Raw genomic sequence first — 14,819 nt, forward strand, 5'->3', positions numbered from 1 at the left:
ACAATTCGACAAATCTGGGAAACCCATCCAAAGATGTATTTGGACTATTTGCCGAACTATTCTTCGCACCTGTTTTGCCTCAGGATATGAAAAACCCTATAAAACCCCGGGCTGCGATCCGCTCCGTGTGGATTTGGGAAAATCTACCTTAGGGTGCAGACCTCTGTCCACCCAGCGCTGCGCTGCCCGTCCTATTTGTGGTTTCTCACTTTATCGGTGATTGGGATTGTTTTTCTAATAAATTGTTTCTTTATTAATCCGATTTTTGCCATTGCATTTATAACAATTACTCAGAGGCCTGCTTGTACTCACTTTTTTCATCCTTTTGTAAATGGAAAAGTTCATTGTAGAGAGAAAATGACCTGGATTGCTCTGGTCTGAACCCAGCTCATACAGGACTGTTAATCCTTGAATATAAAAATCCCTATGAGCAGCTGTTCCTTTAGGATGTTCTGATCCAACATCAAAGTTGTAAACTTCCATGTCAAAATGGGCTCTTAGAGGACATGGAGCTGTTTTCTCTGGGTGGTTTGGTCAGTTGCTGGGAAGGGGGAAGGATGAAGAATTTGGGCTGGGCTTGAGCCAAAATGGCAATTTTCTGCTTCTGATTTCCTCCCATCTTTTGCAGCAGGGCCACAACTCCATCCCTGCAAACCACTCCCCTTTCCAAGTCACACGTGGGCCTGGCTGGCAGCTCTGGGTTATTGCAGCAGCTGCTGCAGCTGGCAACAGGAGCTGCTGTTGCATTTTTCACATTACTCAACCCACCCTGCCAAATGCCACCAAGTGGCTGAGGAAGGACACAAAAGGGTTACCCTGGAGGAAGAGGAACACAAAAGGATTACCCTGGAGGAAGGGGACCAAAAGCTCAGAAGAAGATGAAAGAAACGCTCTGATGATGACGGTAACAAAAAAAATTTTCATTTTTGACAGCAAATGAACACCCGCTGCCCTCCCGCCCTCCTGGACTGGCAGGCCCAGCAGTGCTGTTTCCATGGCATGAGGTGATGGTAGCCTGGGGAGAGAAACCAGACAGCCACAGTCAGTCACAGAAGGCTCCTGTCCCCCCTGTCCCACCACGGGCTGTGCTCAGAGCCCAAACCTCCCGAGCCATTCTCTGTTTTTAGAGGAGAGCAGCATGGCAGGGCACATCCCACCTCCTCTGCTCAAGCAGGGCACAGAAACCTCCTCAGCAGCTGCAGGAGCTGGATGCTCGTGTGCTGCTGCTGCTGCCGCCACCCGTGCTGGGGAGCCAGGTACCCACCTCTGGAGCCCTGCTGCCAGGAGAGGAGCTGATCCCACACCAGGTCCTCGTCCTTCTGGAAGGGGATGTCCCTGCAGACTGCAGCCGCTGGGGTAGCACTGGCACTTGACGCACTCCACGGATGGTGCCGGCACTTTCACATCCAGTCCGGGCACCAGGAGCAATCTTCCTGGAAAAAACAAAGAACAATTGCTTGAAAGTCAGCTCAAAACAAAACCTAGAAACAAGAAAAAGCATCAAAGATAATCATCGTTTCAAGGGCCTGAGGAAGAAAAAACAAAGAACAATTGCTTGAAAGTCAGCTCAAAACAAAACCTAGAAACAAGAAAAAGCACCAAAGGTAATCATCGTTTCAAGGGCCTGAGGAGGGTCTGACCCACTCCATGTGGGAATTCAACCTCTCCACGGGTGAGGAAAACCCCACCTTTCCCACCTGTAAACCCACCCCTTCCTCACGGGCCTGCAGAGCAGCCCAGCTGGGCCATGGCTTCGGAACCGCCCCCTCTGCTGCCCCCCAGCCACATGGATGGATGGATGCTTCTGTCAGTCTGGCTGTTCCCGCCCCAGGCTGCCTGGGAGAAGCTGTCGGCAAGGCCAGGAGCCGGCTCCCCTTCCACAACATCTATCCCGTCAAAAAGCAGCTCGGCGGCCGGCGGAAAACAATAATTTTCCCAGGGCTGGCAAGCAGGGAATCTCTGGGGCAATCCTGGCAGCAGGAGCATCCCCCGCCCACTGGGGACTCCTCTGGATTTCATCGGGATGCAGAGCGAGTCCTGCAGGAAGGGGCTGTGACCAAAGCCAATCCAGCTCCAGGACGGCGTTCTCTGTGCTCCAGAAGAACACGCCAGCTGTGCCTCGGCTTGTGGGGACGTCACGATGCCACTGAGCTGCAGGGGGATCCTGTTTCCCCTTTTCCACCCCGTGGCACCTTCACCGCAGTGCCGAAACTTCTCCAATAGGACAGGGAGCACTGGGCGCCAGGGACCAGCAGAAGCATCTCCTCGGCTTTGATCTCTCCTCCGTGTGACGACCGCAGGGAAATGCTCTGTGCTTTTTTCTGAGCGCCACAAGACTGGTCCTTGCTGGGCTCCTGGATCCTACTGTGCAGAGGGATGGATCTGTGCTGTCTCCTGGGCCAGGTGGGGCTCCTGCATCAAGAATGCTCAAGAAGGTCTTCCAAGGATGGCCTGTAAGTGGGGTCCATGGATAAACACCACCTGATGAGGCGCCGGCACTCTGCAGAGAGAAGCCAGGAATCTCTGGTCAGCTCCTGTCTGCGCTCTCCCGGATTCCACACTGCTCAGGCCACACCAGGAGTTCTCAGGGCTGCACCCAAAGCTTCCCATTGATCCTCCCTTCTGGAGCAGAGCAGCACAGAGACACACGTGCCACCTCCTCCCTAGCTGCAAGAGCAGGACCCTGATGTGCCAACACCGTTCTTCCTCCCGTGCCCTGAAGGTGCATCCCAACCTTGAGACACGCGAGGTGGGAAGAAGAGCTGGCCCCGGACGATGTCCTCAGCGGTGTGGAAAGGGAGGTGCCCACACACCAGGTCATAGAGCAGGACGCCCAGGGACCAGATGGTGGCTGGCTGGCCATGGTAGCAGCCAAAGAGGATCCACTCTGGCGGGCAGTACTCTGGCGTTCCTATGGACACAGGCACGGCTCATCAGGCTGATGTTGCTCCCTCCCAGCCAGGTCCACAACAGCCAGGCCCTGCCCCAGCGAAAAGCAGCTTGGCTGCATCCGGCTGAAGAAGAATTCCCACTCCCTCCCTCCATCCCTCTCTCCCTCCCTCTTCCCCCTCTGCCGGCAGAGGGAAGAGCCTCCACTGCCCGGCAGGGCCCCGGCTTTGGGCTCACCTGCCATTCGCGTGTAGAACGTGTCCTGGAGGATCGTGCCGCACCCAAAGTCGATGAGCTTGGCCTCGCCGGTGGCCAGGTCCACGAGGACGTTCTCAGCCTTGATGTGGCGGTGCAGGATGCCGCGGCTGGTGCGGTGCCGCACGGCCTGCAGCACCTGCCGAAACAGCCCCCGCGCTACGGGCTCCACCAGGAACCCCCACTCAGCCAGGAAGTACCAGAGGTCCTGACAGTGCTCCAGGCGTTCCACGACCAGTGCAAAGCCCTCGGGCAGCTCGAACCAGTCCAGGAGCCGCACGACGCCGCGGGAGTCGGGGCACGACACCAGCTGGAGCAGCACCAGCTCCAGGGGCACGAGGGGGCCATTGTGCTGCGGGGGGACCGCGATGGCCTCAGCGGGGCCTCGGGCACCCCCCGCCCGGCTCCCACCCCGCCGGCTCTGGCCTCAGCCCCGCTGGCCGCTCCCGCTGCCCTGCTCACTCACCAGCTGCGCCCACTCCGAGATGTGATCCCGGGACACCAGCTTGATGGCCACCTGCAAGCCAAGGCCAGTAGCAGGCTGAGCTCACCACCCGCCGCCGCCTCCCTCTGCCCCGGCCCCGTCTCTTACCAGGGCGCCATCGGCGAGGCGGGTCCCGGAGTAAACGCTGCCACTGACACTGCCACTGCCGCCACTGCCGCCGCTGCCGCTGCTGCCGTTGCCGGTGCCGCCGTTGCTGCCGTTGCCGGTGCTGAGCCGCCGGAGCACGTGGCCGAACATTCGTTTCCATCGCGAGCCCAATGGAACCAACCAAACAAACAAAGAAATAAAAACAAAGCGAAGCTGATTCCCATTAGAGAAGTAACCAGAGGTCTTGACAGCACTGTTCCAGCACCTCACCGCCCTCACAGTGAAGAGGTTTTTTTGTGAGTATCTAATTTAAACCTGATGTTTTGGTGCCATTTTAAAGGCAGCGCTGCTGCATGTGCAGGATTCCTTTCTTCAGCTGAGGGCGAGAACGGAACTGAAGGGTACATGAGCTCCCTGTACCACTGTCCTCTCATCATCCTTTATGCAGAGAGCAGGCAGAGAAACGAGTGGTTGTAGTGAAAAAACAAACGTGCTTTTCCAACTGAGAGCAACTGAGAGCTGTTCCTTGTGCACACGCAGAACTAACAGCGTGCAGTGACAAGGAACTTGTAAATATCCTGCTCCACCAGGCCTCTGCACTCGGCTCTGCAATACTGGGGAAGACACAAAGAGGTTTGGCTGTAATCCCCTCTGCCCGTGGCTGCCAGCGGATCGTGTCTTTCCCTGTCCCTGTTCAGGTGGCAGGGGAACAAATTGCCTCAAGGTGCCCAAGGAAAATTACTTGAAACATTTGACTACGGCACCGGATGGTGTTCTGAGGAGAAACCATGGATTGTATATGGATCGTTTATTTTCATAATGGGAATATGGTACCTACACACACCCCTCAAAAAACGCAACTGGAGCACCAATCCAGCTTCACCAAAAGGTTTGTCAAGCATTGGAGCAGGCTGCTCAGGGAAGTGTTTGGGGTGTTTAAAAGATGTGTAGATGTGGCACTTAAGAACATGTTTTAGCAGTGGACTTGGCAGTGTTAGGTTGATGTTGGGCTAGATAGTCTTAATGGTTTTTTTCCAACCTAAATGATTCTATGAAACTGCAAAACCAAATGTGGTAATATTAAATGTAAATGGATTTTCAACTTCAGCAATATTTTTGGAAGCACATCTTGCCTGAAGAAGTCTCCTGCTCTTTTTGAGAGCTGGATGTATGTTTTCCCGTGTCTTTTGCAGCATTACTTTAAAGCTTATTTCTGGTGAGTTTGAGATGTTTCTATTGAGAACTCCTGGAGTGGAAAATAAATTATTTTCTGTGTTATTTCTTTGCAGCACTTGCATGTGTCTACTGGGGATGCTTTAAGTTTTTAATGTGAAGAGACCTACTTCTAGCAAAAAGAATGTTTTTCTGCACTTGGTAATGTTACTACAAGGGCACAGTGTGGAAGACAGAAAAACTTGCCAAGTGGATTAGCAACTAAGAATGATGTCTACCTGCAAAGAAACACATGGAAAAAAATTACCAAAAAGAGAAAGCTCTTAGCAGTTCTTTCAGTCTACACGAAAGATATTTGTGGGGTAGGAGGGGGTGGTCTAATTCAAGGCTTTCCAATAACTGTTGATCTGACAGTGAAGTATTTTTATAGAAAATTACTGCAAATTGCTTTCAGATGCTACATTGGACAAGCATTTGCAACTTGGCAAGCTGAGATGGGCTCGTGCATTGTGTTCCTCTGCTGTGATTAGGATGGAGATACAACTGGTAGTGTGTCTGGGGTTTGAGCTTTTGTTTCTTTTTTTTTTTTTTTTTTTTTTTTGTTTGTTTGTTTGTTTGTTTGTTTGTTTGTTTGTTTTTTTGTTTCCCTTGATTTTGGCAAGGTGCTTTGGGTGGGTAAGTGAAGAGACTTTAATCTAAAGGCTAATTGTATTTCAGGAGACTAAAACCTCCCGTTGTTGAGAACTACTTCTGGACCTCCCAAGCTGCATTTTACGGTTGTGATCCCTGCTGCACTGCCTGATGCTGCAGGAGTTCTGCTCTCATGTCTGTCACTGCCTTTCCAGCAGTCACAGCCTCCTGGAGATGTCCTCTCTGCCTTCTTCTCCCCAGACTACCCAAGGCCAGCCCTCTCCCCTCGGAGGCACTGTGCTCCAGGTCCCTAACATTTTGTAGTCTCAGCTGGCTCCTCTCCTGTTTTGTCACATCCCTCCTGAACTGGAGGATCTAATGCTGGAGATGAATCCCGGAGAGGCCTCGGCAGCTTTGGACAGAGTGGGCAGAAATCACTCTTCTGGCTGTGCCAGACATGTGTCTGTTTATCTTCTCCGTGATGGGAACATACTTCTGGTTGATGGTCAGCCTGTTGTCTGCCAGAACCCCAAGTCCTTCTCAGAAGGGCTGTTGAGGAGGTTGAATCTTCCAGCTTGGCTGAATGCACGGAGTTGTGTCATCTCTTGTGCAGAGCTCTGCTCCTCTCTGCCATGGACACCACCAGGTGCTCCTTCTCAGGCTGACTGAGGCCCCTGTGGGGTCCAGGCAGACCTGTAGTAGCAGTGGTCCCAGACCTACTGAGTACCTGTAAGTGGAACCTGCTGCTGTAGCAATGCTCCTACAAACCAGCAGTTTAGTGGTTGTGCTGTAAGCTTCCCCCTATCATATGAACCATATACAGCTTCAGCCATATGACCTTCAGGATGGGTGCAGCATGGTTTTATGCAGTGATACACTCCTTGTTCTCTATTTCCTTCTAGAGTTCAATTTTATGAAGTAGTTTGGATGGAAAGAAATGCTCCAGTTTCTGAAATCTGTGGAGTTTCCATGCAGACATAATTATTTTTAGCCTGTGGCTTCTGCTGTCAGTTTCTGACATGGCTCCTATTGGACCTTTTCCAGTGAAATCAGAATGTGGGGGTTCAAGCTGTTGTCCTGCATCCACCAGCAGCAATGGCCAATGCACAGACGGCCAGCAGCACTCATAAAATATTATCCATTACATGGGAGCCTGATTTCTGCCCTTGCCCCTTCCAAAAGGATACTGGTTCTCTCTGAAAGACACAAGTGAATATTTCTCAGAAATGTATGAACATGGGGAAATGCTTACTACTGGGCTTCTGGGCAGAAATGATCAGTGTGTTTCCTCTCACACTATACTCGTGCCCCTCCTGGTAAAGAATAACCTTCCCAGAAAGGGCTTGTGCTGCAGCAGGAGAAACAAGGCTCTGACTAATGCAAAATCTCATGCAGGAGCTCTGTCTGCTGGGAAGTGGCCATTGCTCACTTCCCTCCAGCAGCCCGTGCTGGCCACTGGCAGTGCTGGCTGAAATATGGAACTTGCAGCAGTGAGAGAAGGAGGCAGGGATCAGGCTGGACCTCATGCAGGCTTTATTTTTGCAAGAGGGAAAGGCAGTGGGGATTTAAAAAAAAAGAAGGAAAAAGTGATGCAGGGGTCTGGCTGGATTCCAGCTGCCACAAGCTGCACCACCAGCTGGTATCCTCGAAGGGCCACCATCTGGCAAATGCCACAGAGATGTCACCTACCTCACCCCTGCAGCCATTGCTGCCCTGCAGCACCATTTACCTAAATGGAGCCATTTTTGCCTTCCCTGTTCTTTGCAGAACAAATGCTGCCACAAGCTGTCACTGCTGGCACCTTGCTCCTTAGTGTGACACCATAGAGGTGGCTTCTTTAAAAGGCTTTTAAAAGGCTGTGCAGTTCCTTCCTTCCTTCCTTCCTTCCTTCCCTCCTTCCTTCCTTCCTTCCTTCCTTCCTTCCTTCCTTCCTTCCTTCCTTCCTTCCTTCCTTCCTTCCTTCCTTCCTTCCTTCCTTCCTTCCTTCCTTCCTTCCTTCCTTCCTTCCTTCCTTCCTTCCTTCCTTCCTTCCTTCCTTCCTTCCTTCCCTTCCTTCCCTTCCTTCCTTTCCTTCCTTCCTTTCCTTCCCCCCCTCCTTTGGGGCACAACCAACCTCTCCTGGGACTGATAAAAATGCAGCTCTTCCCCTGACCAATTCAGCCTTCAGCATTCCAGAAAGAACTTGCCCGCCTCCATTTCTGATCCCACCTGGCTCAAACAGTACCTTCTAAGGATACCTTTCCTCTCACAGCAGCTCCAGTCCATAAACAAAAAGGACGAGCAGGCCAGTGGCCACTTTCCCTCTGCAGCACCATCAGATGCAGGGCCGTGCCCTTTAGTCTGGCATGGAAAGATGCCAGAGGGTTGGGAAGAAGTTTTCAACTGTGACAAATTGCATTGATGTCACCCGTCTGGAGCAGGTGGAGTCTGCCAGAGCATGCTGGCCAAAAAAGCAGAGCTCCCATTTGAAGCTGTGGCCAGGACCTGGGGCTGCAGAGCACAAGACAGCATTTCAGATCAAAGAAGTGGCAGCAGGATGGATGGATTGTGATCTAATACCAATATCCAACTATGACGGACAAAGACTCTCCAACAGTTTAAAGTTAGAAAGTGTATGTTTATTACGACGCCGGGCAGCGTGCGGGATTGCTCCCAAAAACACACGCGCAATTTACAGATCATCACAGGGTCGCTTATGTACAGGAGTATTGAATACACAAACTACAAATGCATATTCATAACTCTGGTACATCCCATTCCCCGCTTCGTATGGTAATTAGCCCAAAAAGCCATTAAGCATGCGTAGTTTGTTCTTTGAAATGGGTCCGTGGTCTTTTTTATGGGGTAGGGTCCTAAAATGATGAAGTAAGATGGGTCTTCCTCTCTTTGACTTTTTAACCTTTGACAGCTGAATCCTGTTTTCCAGGACTGTTTGATTTATGATTGTATTGTATTCTTGGGGTCTATTGATTATTCAGGATGCAAAAGCTTAGTTTGACAGCTTCCCTGATTTATCAGTTCCTTCCATGATTTATCAGTTCCTTCAGTCTGGCTTCTGTTAACAAAAGGGAAGTTTTAGCTCCCTTACCTCAGCGATATTTATTTTAACCAAAGTCTTTAATTCTTCTAAATCAGTGGTTCACACAAACCCTTCCAGGACTTTTAAAATTTAACCTAAAAGAGGAGACTGAGAGTGGCTGGATCCAGTCCTGGCCCCAGAGTTTGTCAAAGGTTTATGTGTGAAAGATTGGGCAGGTGGAATTGAACCAAAATACAATTTGTCCCACAGGGTTGGTAATGCAATATCAGATATATTTCTATAAATATAGCTATGATTGATTCTGATCAGGACTAGACAGAAAGATTTATTCAGACCACAGATTAAAAAAAAATAAATTATTTACTCCACAGTATAGAATCTATAACAAATAACTAAATATGGTGCTCTAGGAAGAAATTTCAAAGTGAACAGGGCCTTGCCATGGCCCAGGCCAGCTTGGCATGATGATCCACCCTCACTCCTGGCCCAGGCCAGCCCTGCACTGCCCTTCCCCACTGCCTGTCTGCACACAAGCACTTCCAGGCCTCTCTGCATTTCCCTTGCCCTCACTCTGGGCTCACTCACACACCTCCCAACAACCCACCTGCAGCCTGGAGCAGCAAGGAGTTCAAAGCTTGTCTGTCCTTCAGGAGTTGGTCTAATTCTGCCTTCAGCCAACTCTGGATTTGTGTTTATTGCAGAAATTCCTGTGTATCTAAAACATTCCTTGCATGGTTCTGCCTTGGGGAAGGGGAACCTCCTTGGTAGCACCTTGGCCTTGGAACATACTTGAGGAGATTGTCTCTTTTCACTGGGGAAACTCGGGAGTTTTAGATCGCTTCAAAAAATAAAAGAAAAAAACCCCTATGTTGGCTGAGTGCAGCCAGTTCTGCAAGCAAAGCAGGTCCCAGGTGAGTGAGGAGAGACAGGATGGGGTTGGGGAATGTGGAGCAAGGTTGTCCACACTGGGCCAGAGCTCGAGGCACAGCTTCTCTGACCACGCCAGAATTCCTTGGGAGAGTCCCTGGATCAGTATCAGTCACTGAATGCTGCAATCGCCTCTTCTCAAAGGAGAAAAAGACACCCTTGAAAATAGGAATGTGGATTTCTTAGAAGCCTTTTGAAATATTTCTTCATAACTCTTGGAAAAAAAGACTTCCTAATGAACTGCACCAGACCAGAGGGAAATCAAGGCACAGCCTTGGTTTGTCAGCACTTGCTTGATCCTAATGAGCCCCGTGGTGCATTTGGTGCTGAGCCCTGGAACCTCAGGGCCTGAGAGGAGATTGCACAAACCTTTCCAGGAGTCAAAGTCAGAAGAAAAACTCAAAAGTTCTTGAGGAATTATTGGGTCCCACTGAGGTCCATCCCCAACACAGGCTCCTCATGGAGTCCTTGCAGTAGAGAATTAGAAGCCAGGATTGCACAAAAACTTCTCAGAGACTCAGTGTGGGAAGGAAAATCCAAAGTACCTTAAACACCTTGAGTATCTCAAAGCATGAATGAGCCCCACTGAATGTCAATACAAAACTCCCAAGGGACTCATTAAAGCAGATAATTGGAGGCCAATTATCACACACAGCACTCAGACTCAGTGTCAAAAAGTAGTTCCTTAATAAACTTTGAGTACCCTGAAGTACTAATGAGCCCCACTGAGTGTTGTTACTGACTCAGAATCCCAAGGGACTTGTTAAAGTAGATAATTGGGGCCATGATTGCACAAACCTCTCACAGAGTCAGTTTTAAAAGGGAAACTCCAAGTACCTTAAAATAACTAAAGTATCTTGAAGCATTAATGAACCCCACTGAGTGTCATTACTGACAAAGCCTCTCAAAGGACTAATTACAGCAGATAATGGGATTGCACAAACCTCACAGAGATTCCAAGGCAAAAGCAAAACCCAAAGTCCTTTGAAAAACCTGTCATCACTGCCTGCAGTTCTCTGCTCTGCCTGGGGCCTGGGGACACTTCCTCTCTCCTGTCCCTCAGTGGGGCCCATTAAAACTTCAAGAAACTTTGGAGTTGGATTCTGACCTGGAGTTCTTGAGAGGTTTCATCATCTCCCTCTGATGTTCAGGGCCTCATCACCAAGCCCCAAGAGGGTCATTAAAGTCCTTGTGCTGTGTCTGTGCTGCTGAGCTGGGCAGGGCTCCTGGCACAGAGGCACCTCCTGGCAACCAAGAAAAGCTTAAAACCACATTTCTCTTGAGCAGCTCTTCTCCCAGCTCAGTAGGGCTGGGGCACTGCCTGCAGCCACCCCGGGCACAGCACACAGGCACAGAGAGCTTCAATCACTCAGGGCTGGGAAGGGGCTGACAAGTGCCTGGGGAAGAATCACTCCCAGCCCTTGGCACAGGAACCTCTGGCTGCAGGACAATGCAGCTGCAACTCCTGCAGTCCTCTCCTAAAGCTGGAACATCCCAATGCCTACAGACTCTGTGAGTACATTCTCTGCTTCTCTCCTGTGTAGAGCAGCCAGGGGTGCCCAGGGCTGTCCTGCAGAGCAGGGTCCTGCAGCCCAGGGCACTGTGCAGGGGCAGGGACTCTGCTGCCTGCCAGGGACAGCTCTCAGCCAGCCCTGGGAGCTGCTCCCAGCACTGGAGGACAAGATCTGGGTAGGAGACATCTATCTGGGAAGGAGACATAGCTGGTGAGTCGTGGAAGTGTTCTTCTTGTGTGATGAGGATGTTGCATTGTTCAGGACTGCTCCCAGAATGACATTTAACTGCAGAACATTTCCAAGTAGATTATACTGGGAGCTGAGCAAGACAGGGGCTGCATGAATGGGAAAATCCTCCTTGTTTTCTCTTCTTCTCTGTGTTGCCTGGGTGGGAAATTGCACATAGATAGTCATCTTTCAATTCAGGGTTAGAGAAATAAAACTATGTTCTCTCAGACCTTACTAAACCAGGCAGTGATAGAAATCAGCACAGGGCCCCTTGCAGGCAGCACCAGAATCACTTTTCCAGCCTCCTCAGGGTTGCTCTGACATTGCCATCAGAGCCTGCAGAGCCAGAGCTGCCCCTGGGCAGTGCCTGAGCTGGGAGGGCTCTGCAGGGCAGAGCTGAGCCCCCAGGGCTGGGCTGGGCTCTGGCAGCACTGGCAGGGCCCAGCCCTGGGCACAGGGAAGCAGCTGCAGGCAGGGACAGCTCCAAGCAGCAGAGCCCTGGGCAGGCAGTGGGGGGAAAGTGCCACCAAGCTGGGCTGGGATATTCAAAGTCCTCTCCAAACTGAACTATTCCATGATTACTCTCCTTACAGATCCCCATGCCAAGACACCACAAATGTCCAACAGCAGCTCCATCAGCCACTTCCTCCTGCTGGCATTGGCAGACACGAGGCAGCTGCAGCTCCTGCACTTCTGCCTCTTCCTGGGCATCTCCCTGGCTGCCCTCCTGGCCAACGGCCTCGTCATCAGCGCCGCAGCCTGCGGCCACCACCTGCACAGCCCCATGTTCTTCTTCCTGCTCCACCTGGCCCTCAGTGACCTGGGCTCCATCTGCACCACTGTCCCCAAAGCCATGCACAATTCCCTCTAGGACACCAGGACCATCTCCTATGCAGGATGTGCTGCTCAAGTATTTTTTTTAGTTTTATTTGCTATAACAGAGTATTTCCTGCTGACCATCATGTGCTACGACCGCTACGTGTCCATCTGCAAACCCCTGCACTACGGGATCCTCCTGGGCAGCAGAGCTTGTGCCCACATGGCAGCAGCTGCCTGGGCCAGTGCCTTTCTCTATTCACTGCTGCACACAGCCAATACATTTTCCCTGCCCCTGTGCCATGGCAATGCAGTGGGCCAGTTATTCTGTGAAATCCCCCAGATCCTCAAACTCTCATGCTCCACATTCCATCTCAGGGAACTTGGACTTCTTGTGTTTTCCATCTCTTTAGGACTTGGCTGTTTTGTGTTCATTGTTTTCTCCTATGTGCAGATCTTCAGGGCTGTGCTGAGGATCCCCTCTGAGCAGGGACGGCACAAAGCCTTTTCCACCTGCCTCCCTCACCTGGCCGTGGTCTCCCTTTTCGTCGCCACTGCAGTGTTTGCCTACCTGAAGCCCCCCTCCATCTCCTCCCCATCTCTGGATGTGGCTCTGTCAGTTCTGTACTCAGTGGTTCCTCCAGCCCTGAACCCCCACATCTACAGCCTGAGGAACCAGGAACTCAAGAAAGCTCTCACAGGACTGATGTCTGGATGCTTTTCAGCTACCACACACTGCCTGCTTCCTTCTGTCATTGGCTCCCAGTGCACATCATGACAGGCCAATACTCTCCATATTAATATTTCTTCTGTTTCTAATGCTGTTGTTTTGAAAGCAATGATGGTATTCATTCCCTCCAATTTCATTATCCCCCCTTCTTTGTGATCCAGAAACTTCATGTAAATGAGGAGAATTCAATTGTACTTAGGCAAAATAAATGAACTTGCAACATTTTTGGGGTTTTTCCATTATCCTCATCAGAGCAGGAATGAACAGAAATGTGCACAGCTTTGTGGCTGCCCCAGCTCTGGGATGGGCCCTGGGCCTGGAGCAGGAGCAGCTCTGGAGGGCCCTGAGGCCGGGGCTGTTGTGCTGGCCTGGGCAGATGGGATGGCAGCAGGGGCTGCAGAGCTCTCAGGAGCTCAGGGACAGGGCAGCAGGGCACACGGGGAGCCTCCTTTTCCCTTGGGCCAGCACCTTGCCCGTGCCTGGGGCTGAGTCCTGTCTGAGCTGCAGTTGCTGCTGTGCCCTCCCGAGGGGCTGAGGCCGTGGGGCCCCTGCCCAGAGCCCCCTGCCCTGAGCAGAGCTGTGGGGCCAGAGCCGGCTGGGCTGTGCTGGGGAGAGGCCCTTGGTGCTGCACAGAGCTCAGGGCAGCTGGCAGAGCTGGCAGGGAGCTGGGCTGGGCTCAGAGAGCCTGGCACAGAAACCATCAGTGTCCATCTCAGCCTGAGGGAGCGTGCAGGGGCAGGACTCAGCCCAGGCCTTGTGGGGCAGGGCCAGCGCCTGGGGAAGGCATTGAAAACAGGCAAGTGGCCCAGAGAGGAGGCTGCTCTGTGCCCTTGGTGGCACAGGCACAGCAGGGAGGGGGCCCAGGACATTTGTCCCCAATGGCAGCCTCTGTCCCCAGGCGCTGGCAGCCCTGGCTGCTGGGCCCAGGTCTGGGGGCACTTTGGCTGTGGCCCAGCTCCATCCTCCTGCGGGGCTCAGGGCTGTTCCTGGCCATGGCCAGCCCTGCCCGGCCTCTCTGCTGGCCCAGAGCCCGGCAGAGCCTGGGGCAGGGCTGTCTGTGCAGCCCCACAGGGGCCACGGGCTGCGCAGGAGCTGGCAGAGGCTGCCCAGCAGGGAGGCCATGGGGCACAGAGCCCCAAGGCTGCCGTGGGCACCACGGCACAGGGGCCGTTCCCACCCGCAGGGCTCCTGTCCTGCCCTGGGCCTGCACAGGGGCTGTGGCACCACGGCTGGGCCAGCGCGGCACAAAGGGGCCACGCAGCCGCTGCTGGGGGCTGACAGCAAGGCCAGGCACACACGAGGAATTGCTGGGCACTGCCTGCGCTGCCCAGGGCTGACTGTGCCAAAGGCACGGCTCAGCTGCCCTTGGGGGCTGCAGGAAAACTCCAGAGCCCAAAGAGCCTCCATGGCTGTGCTGGAGACCAAGGCTGGAGGAGGGAAAGGCAGGGCTGCTGCGAGATGGGGAGGGGATTGAATTCCAGCACACACCTCACTTCTCTGGTCATCCCGGCATGGTGCTGCTCCCTGTTTCAGCCTGGAGCAGAGCAGATGTTGATGGGACAGGAGCCCTCCGGGGCTGTCAGGGACCTGCAGCTTGCAAGGTGCTCTGCTCTCCCTCAGCTCCTCTCTGAGAGATGCCAACCCCAGCTGGGCACCTCAGGGCACAAGTGGCACTGCCTGTTCATGGGCACACACCTGACCTCTGCCTGGAAAGGGGCACAGGTTTAAATTCCTGTTAAATTCATAATACACAAGCAAATCTTTATTATTTGGGTCATTTGAGTACAACGTTTTCCCACCAGGAACAGGAATTTCCTGGATCTACTGGATTCTTCTACTGATGCCAGGAGAAGAAATACTGGTCTTCCCTTCTACCTTTGCCACCAACATTCAGTCTAATATTTCATGACCTCCTTCTTTCAGGCGTTTCCAGCTCTCCTGTTTAAATGGCCATATCAAAGGACATCTCTTCATTTAGAGCAGCTGGATCTATGTCTTTCCTGTTGCCCCCAGATTTCCTCCTGC

General features: G+C 52.3%; 1 pseudogene across 1 annotated transcript; it reads left to right on the plus strand.

Moving 5' to 3' along the window:
• Window positions 1-11,864: 11,864 nt before the first annotated feature.
• On the plus strand, window positions 11,865-12,842 carry LOC310920968 (olfactory receptor 14C36-like; annotated as a pseudogene). The gene has a single exon. The product of its transcript is annotated as an olfactory receptor 14C36-like (transcript).
• Window positions 12,843-14,819: the final 1,977 nt, after the last annotated feature.

The sequence above is a fragment of the Zosterops lateralis genome (genome assembly GCF_965231275.1).
Source record: "Zosterops lateralis genome assembly, chromosome: 32".
Lineage (NCBI taxonomy): Eukaryota > Metazoa > Chordata > Aves > Passeriformes > Zosteropidae > Zosterops > Zosterops lateralis.